Raw genomic sequence first — 7756 nt, forward strand, 5'->3', positions numbered from 1 at the left:
ACAGCAGGAACAACAATAACAACAACAATAACAACAGCAGGAACAACAGCAGGAACAACAGCAGGAACAACAGCAGGAACAACAGCAGGAACAACAGCAGGAACAACAGCAGGAACAACAGCAGGAACAACAGCAGGAACAACAGCAGGAACAGGTTGGCTCTGTTTTCAAAGAAGATCTGCTGGTCACACCCGGATCACAGTTCCTCAGTATTGTAATGTAGTAGGTTAGATAGCCTTGAATCGTCTGACTGGGAGAGAGGTGCTACGTTGAGTATACAGAATCATCTGTTCTCATGATGGTCCTACAGAAAATTCATTTTTTCTCCCAAAGGGAGTTTTGTATTGAACAAATAGTTCACCACTGGCTGGTATATGACCACAAGTCGACACATTTCTTATGATACTGATCTTGACAGCTATTTTATACAAACTACAGAAAGTTATATATAATATTCCCCTGTATAATTAATATAATTGTATGATTTTACAGAACTGTGAAATCAATGCCTTTCAGTATTTAAGTCATATTTATTTTTAAACCACAGTCTCTGTGTGTTACAGAATTACATTTGATGTTGAAAAAGTGTCTTTATAAATATAATAAACATTTCAAACATTGTCAATAATGCTCTTATTTTTTCCATTATTTTCTGTCCAATGCTTTTTATAATAGCTGTAAATAAATAGTCCATGGCTATCTGAGTTCAAATATACCAACAGAGAGCAAAATGTATTCGCTAAGTCCCACCCCCCCCCTTGGTTACTTTAGCAACGTCTGACATTTTCCCAGGAAGCCCAAATCCCCTTTCAACCACTGGCAAAATCCCCTCAGAATGATCCCAATCTGTGTTTCTAATGAACAATAAATAAACACAGACTACCCCTTACAAATCAGGAAACTCTTGGGTATGTTGTGTCAGACTTCACTAAGCCCCACGCCCCACTGGGTTACTATAGCAACCATTGACATTTTCCCTGAGAAGCCCAAATCCCCATTCATTCACTGGCAAAATCCCCTCAGAATGATCTCAATCTGTGTTTCTAATAAACAATAAAATAAACACAGACTACCCCTTGAAAATCAGGAAACTCTTTGGTGTTTTGTGTCAGACTGTCATTACAATTGCTTCACAGAAACCTGGTAAAATGATGTTTGTAGTGTAACTAGCCACTAAATGGCTCTGAATTCACTGTCAGCATACAGTCAAAGCTATAACCACACAGAGCACAGTCTGACGATAGGCAGAAACTGCTTCTCCTATAGAAATCCCCGATAAAACTCAGGCGATACATTTGCAATGTTGGCTGGCTAAGCTCATATGTAGAAACACATCATGGGGTCTAACGGTCTTCTCACACCAAACTGTGCATGTGTAGGCCATCAAATCAAAGGCACTCCTTTGATATAAAGTTGTTTTTGACAAAAAAGAAAACACGTCAGTTTGTAACTTTCACAAGGTTGGAGTAATAACATCCTTAACGACTTAGTTTTTAATATAGAAACTCTGCTATAACCACTTTTGGAGCTAACTAGGGCACTCAAATCATATCGACAGCAGATGGGATGTCTACAGCAGATTGGAGTTGTATTCATAACGTTTCCAACTTGCTAACATACATTTTGAGAACAAGTTATTGTGAGGACAGACGCTGGGAGACGAGAAGCAAGTACAGGGAGTGAACACATAATAAACGACATGAATCAAACAAGGACAGCATATGGACAGGGGAAAACAAAACAACAATAATGCTGACACAGGGAACAAACTGAGGAACAGACAGATTTAGAGTGGCAATCAACAAAGTGAAGGACTCCAGGTGAGTCCAATGAGAGCTGATGCGCGTAATGATGGTGACAGGTGTGCGTAATGATGGGCAGCCTGGCATACTCGAGCTCCAGAGAGGGGGAGCTGGAGCAGGCGTGACAGTTATATTATATTAAGTGGTTAGCTAGCGTCAGCAACGTTTTGTGGTCAATGAGACTGAGAGCTAGCAAACCAGCTGATCTACCAAATAATGTCACAAAAGTGTAATTTTGGATTTGAAAAAAATACTCCATCAACAGGCTCTGCATTTCAGAGATCACATTATCAAGTACTCCTGCTTCTCTGTTCAATTATTTAGCCATTTAAACATGATTTGTTTTAATGATAATAGCCCTAACTGGCTTTCATGGGATTTAAAGGTGAGCTCAACTTGTTTGAGGTGTTGGACTCAATGACATTTCCTATCCATTGGAACACTGTTAATGAATGCATCATGGTGGCAGTGGGGTTATGGTATGGGCAGGCATAAGCTACAGACAACAAACACAATTGCATTTAAAGGATGGAAATTTGAATGCACAGAGATACCGTGATTGAGATCCTGAGACCCATAGTCATGCAATTCATGAGCTGCGATCACCTCACGTTTCAGCATGATAATGCACGGCCCAAGATGGCAAGGATCTGTACACAATTCAGAGAAAACAGATTCGCACAGCCATTTAAGAGGAAAGGGACAACATTCTACAGGCCACAGTTAACAGCATTGATCAACTCTACGCGAAGGAGATGTGTCTCTGCATGAGGCAAATGGTGGTATCACCCAGTGGTGATTTTAGCGTGTAACTGTTGGTGGGGAAAAACCTAAAATAAGTGGGATGCATGCCAGCAAAGCCACAACACAACACTAATCAATACATTAAACAACTAAATACAAAACAAAACAATACATTATTTGCACTATAACAGTGACAAACGATGCCAACTAACTGTTAAGGCCTACATAAAGCTACACCTGGCTAACAGTGGAGCCTTGTCTGGCAGCGAAACAGTTCATTCAGCCTCAATTACTGCCTTTCAAAGAAAAATAGATTTTATGGCTGACTTTTGCTTTGCTTAAACAAATGTGTTTTTTAATGACAACTGAGATATACAAACTATGGCAATAGGGGACGACAAGCGGATAAGAGGCCATCTGTCATTTCCATTAAGACATTAATGTGCGAGCTAGGATGGACCTAACGTTGGTCAATATAACAATTTGTTTAGCACCTTTGAAATGTACAGCGACAGAATTCAGAACACGGGCCATTCTTACAGTGTTCTCCCTGTACACCAAGTCAGAACAGCAGACGAAATTAAGAGGGGTAAATAGACCAAATTATTAGGTTGAGGCACATGGACTACTATTTTTTTTTATTTTTTATTTAACCTTCATTTAAACAGGAAGTCACATTGAGATTAAAAATCTATTTTACAAGAGAGCCCTGTACTCATTAGAATAAAAACAGAATATTAAAGCAACATACACATGTTTATAAAACAATATAATTCAGCACAATAATAAACAAACATTTAATAAAAGCAATCAACTGCAACTACGTAGAGGTCGTCAATCAATCATTTAAACTTCCTGAGTGACATCAGCACATCTAACTGCAGTGAACTCTGCAGATTGTTCCACAAATTAGGGGCAAAAAAACAAAACGCAGATTTTCCCAAATCTGTGGAGACTGGAGGGATCTCTAGTTTTATCTGTTCCTGTGAACGGGTTTGATAACTTATGATTCTTAACTTTATTAATGATGTTACATATAGAGGGAGTTTCTGTCAGATTGCTTTGTAAATAAATAAAAGAGAATGCAGCTTTCTTCTTACAGACAGAGAGGTCCATCCCACATTTTATACAGAATACAAGGATGAGTCCTAAAATTGTCCCCTGTGATAAAACCTAATGCTGAATGGTAGACTGTGTCCAAGGGTTTAAAAACAGAGGTTGTGCCGCGTGCATGTAAACAATATCACCAACATCCAATACAGGGAGAGGTGTTGTTTGAACAATCATTCTCCCATTTGTAATAATTAGGATTGATTTATTTTGATATAAAAAAACTATCTTGGATCTTAGCTTCTTTAGTCAGATTTTTTATATGTATTACGAAGGACAACTAACATTTTACTACACAACATAGACTTAGTATTACTTTCTTAGCTACCGTACACATATCTCCCTGGTATATTACATCATTTATGCAGCAGCATACAAGACATTTTTGGACCCACCTTGTTGTGCTGTGTTCACTTCAACAGGAAGGTGGTGCGGCGGTCCTTCGGGGGCAAATGTTGTCATCAAAGTCTGTCATTCTCTGGATTTATGGGTCTTTCAAAACAACTGGAGGCTGGATTTACAATCCTGAGTTGGATGACTGTTCAAAACGTATTTTCCAAGTTGGAGCTAATTTATTCACGACTTCCCAGTTGTCTTGAACTCACTAAAGTCAAAGTTTTCGCAATTCCAAGTTGACAGTTATTTGGCACGAGGCACAAATCATGCTTCATTGACAGCATGGCCAATGTCGAATGTTGATCATTTTAAACTTGGAAAAGAGCCCCTTAATCCCAGATTTGGGACCACACAGCCACTGTCACTGATTCCTTCCAAACCAATCGCTGAATTTGCGATTTCCAACTTGTTGTGTAATGTTTATGTCCAATGGCCGATGAGCACCGATACATTTAATCTATAATTTCTCTTTCTCTTGTCAAGGATTAAAAAGGATTTGTCAATAGATTGTCGAGTTGATTCATGATGACTACTAGCTAAGATTTTGAAAGTATGATGTTGACAAGATCAGTCCAATCAAAGCTACCTGTAGATATAACATGATTTGACGTCATTTTATCTGTGGCTAATGACCTTGAGCCTTCTTGGATGGGCACTTCTAATGTAAGTCTATGGCAGCACCCAAAAGGGCTAGACATTTTGAGGTTTTCTCTTAGACTTTGGGGTGACGTAGTGTCCACATGAGTGACAGAACACTGAGCCAATCACGGCGCAATGCTCCATATTTTCTGCTGGCTTCCACACCACCACAGAGAGCACTGAGCTAGGCTGAAACACCTGCATTTTGGAGCTGCCTTACTCAAGAAAACAAAAAAGAGCCCATGTTTGTATGCGGCTTTTTTAAACTAAAATAAATATAAATATACCTTTTTACATTGTTTGCAAACTGATATGTGACACGTATTAATGCCAAAAAAACATGCAAAACAGGCAAGCCACACCCTCCCACCAAAACATTTTCATAACATTTTTTTCCCAAAAATGTGGGGCTCAAAACATGAATGACGGGTCACTACTGGTCACACCAGACACTGACTGGTTGTCTGATCCATGGCCCGGCATTCTTTTTAAGGTATCTGTGACCAACAGATGCATATCTGTAGTCCAAAGATTAAGGCCTCAATTGACTTATTTCCTTGTATGAACTTTAAAATCTTTGAAATTGTTGCATGTTGTGTTCATATTTACTTAAGTGTAGATGATACAGTATCTGTCACCTCATCAGTCACACCTGGACTTCATTACTACCTTGATTACTTACCCTAACTCTTTCAATCTAGGCCTGCAGGGTAGCCTAGTGGTTAGAGCGTTGGACTAGTAAACGAAAGGTTGAAAGTTCAAATCCACATGCTGACAAGGTAAAAATCTGTTGTTCTTTCCCTGAACAGGCAGTTAACCCACTCTTATTGAAAATAAGACTTTGTTCTTACCTGACCTGCCTAGTTAAATAAAATAATTCTAGCCTGAGAGCTAACCCTCATTCTGGCTTTCACCAGCCGTCTTTCATCCCAGCCTGAGAGCTAACCCTCATACAGGCCGTCTTTCATCCTAGCCTGAAAGCTAACCCTCATACAGGCTTCCTTCTTTCATAATAACAACCATATTTGAAGCCTAAACTTGATTTTTTGGGATGGTAAAGTCCATGCTTCCACTTTTCTTGTAAAACATCTACAGGGCTTCTAAATTAAATAGCTTTGAAGATACCAACATCCTGCCCTTTTCCTCTGCATTTACAGTATACGCCAACCTTTACAATAACCGTTATGACTAGTAAAAATGTCACTGAAGTTACCAAGCAACACTGTTTACACTGATTACATTCAAAGTTATTAAGTTGTTATACTCAAACATATAAAAAACTGTTGGAAAGTGATTATTTATCCACCTGTTATTGCTCATAACTGAGTCACCCTAATTAGAATCCATTAGGGATATCAAACCTTTATCAGACTCAATCTTGAAATCTCTGTTTACTCACCGGCAGTACTGACGTCTTGGCCTAAGGAATGGGGGAACCTCTAGGAGTTAAATAAACAGTACTTCTGACGTAGACTTTCAGAGTGTAAGTGAGTCCAGTCAGGAAGGATGTGAGCCAATAGTTGTCAGTGCAGGCAGCCAACAGGAGTCTATAGTGTTGTTTCCCATCACACAGACAGACAACCTGTCTGTCTCCCTGTATCCTCATGACAAGTTGTCTTTCTCCCTGTATCCTCATGACAACCTGTCTGTCTCCCTGTATCCTCATGACAACCTGTCTGTCTCCCTGTATCCTCAAGACAACCTGTCTGTCTCCCTGTATCTTCATGACAACCTGTCTGTCTCCCTGTATCCTCATGACAACCTGTCTGTCTCCCTGTATCCTCATGACAACCTGTCTGTCTCCTTGTATCCTCATGACAACCTGTCTGTCTCCCTGTATCCTCATGACAACCTGTCTGTCTCCCTGTATCCTCATGACAACCTGTCTGTCTCCCTGTATCCTCATGACAACCTGTCTGTTTCCCTGTATCCTCATGACAACCTGTCTCCCTGTATCCTCATGACAACCTGTCTGTCTCCCTGTATCCTCATGACAACCTGTCTGTCTCCCTGTATCCTCATGACAACCTGTCTGTCTCCCTGTATCCTCATGACAACCTGTCTGTCTCCCTGTATCCTCATGACAACCTGTCTGTCTCCCTGTATCCTCATGACAACCTGTCTGTCTCCCTGTATCCTCATGACAACCTGTCTGTCTCCCTGTATCCTCATGACAACCTGTCTGTCTCCCTGTACCCTCATGACAACCTGTCTGTCTCCCTGTATCCTCATGACAACCTGTCTGTCTCCCTGTACCCTCATGACAACCTGTCTGTCTCCCTGTATCCTCATGACAACCTGTCTGTCTCCCTGTATCCTCATGACAACCTGTCTGTCTCCCTGTATCCTCTCAAGCTGTGCATATCCTTTAATAAAAATGCAGAAACACAGTAGTGGGTTAGTCAAATTCTACACACTGTTATAACAACTGTAACGGTTTTCTTGAGGTGAAGGAGAGGCGGACCAAAACGCAGCGTGGTGTTTATTCATGTTCTTTAATAAAGGAACTATACATGAATAAACTAACAAAACCTAAACCGCCTATCTGGTGACAATAAACAAAGACAGGAACAATCACCCACGAAACACTCAAAGAATATGGCTGCCTAAATATGGTTCCCAATCAGAGACAACGATAAACACCTGCCTCTGATTGAGAACCACTCCAGACAGCCATAGACTATGCTAGATACCCCCACTAAGCCACAAACCCAATACCTAACAAAACCCCAAGACAAAATACACCCCATAAAAAACCCATGTCACACCCTGGCCTGACCAAAATAATAAAGAAAACACAAAATACTAAGACCAGGGCGTGACAACAACACCTATTTCAATGAAATGAACTTGAAATAGAGGTTGACTTGACATAGTAAATTTCTCAACTGTTAGCTTAAAAAATGATGACTAATTAATAGATTATGCACCCCACTATTCATGACAACAAATGCTTGATGTGGTGTTAGCCAGACATTTCAAAGGAGTGAAATAAACATTTCAACACCAGCTCAGTATCTATGGGCAGAGGCTGTTGTTGATGTGAGCTTCCTGCTACCTCATGT

Source organism: Oncorhynchus clarkii, chromosome 5 (assembly GCF_045791955.1).
Source record: "Oncorhynchus clarkii lewisi isolate Uvic-CL-2024 chromosome 5, UVic_Ocla_1.0, whole genome shotgun sequence".
Taxonomy (NCBI): Eukaryota; Metazoa; Chordata; class Actinopteri; order Salmoniformes; family Salmonidae; genus Oncorhynchus; species Oncorhynchus clarkii.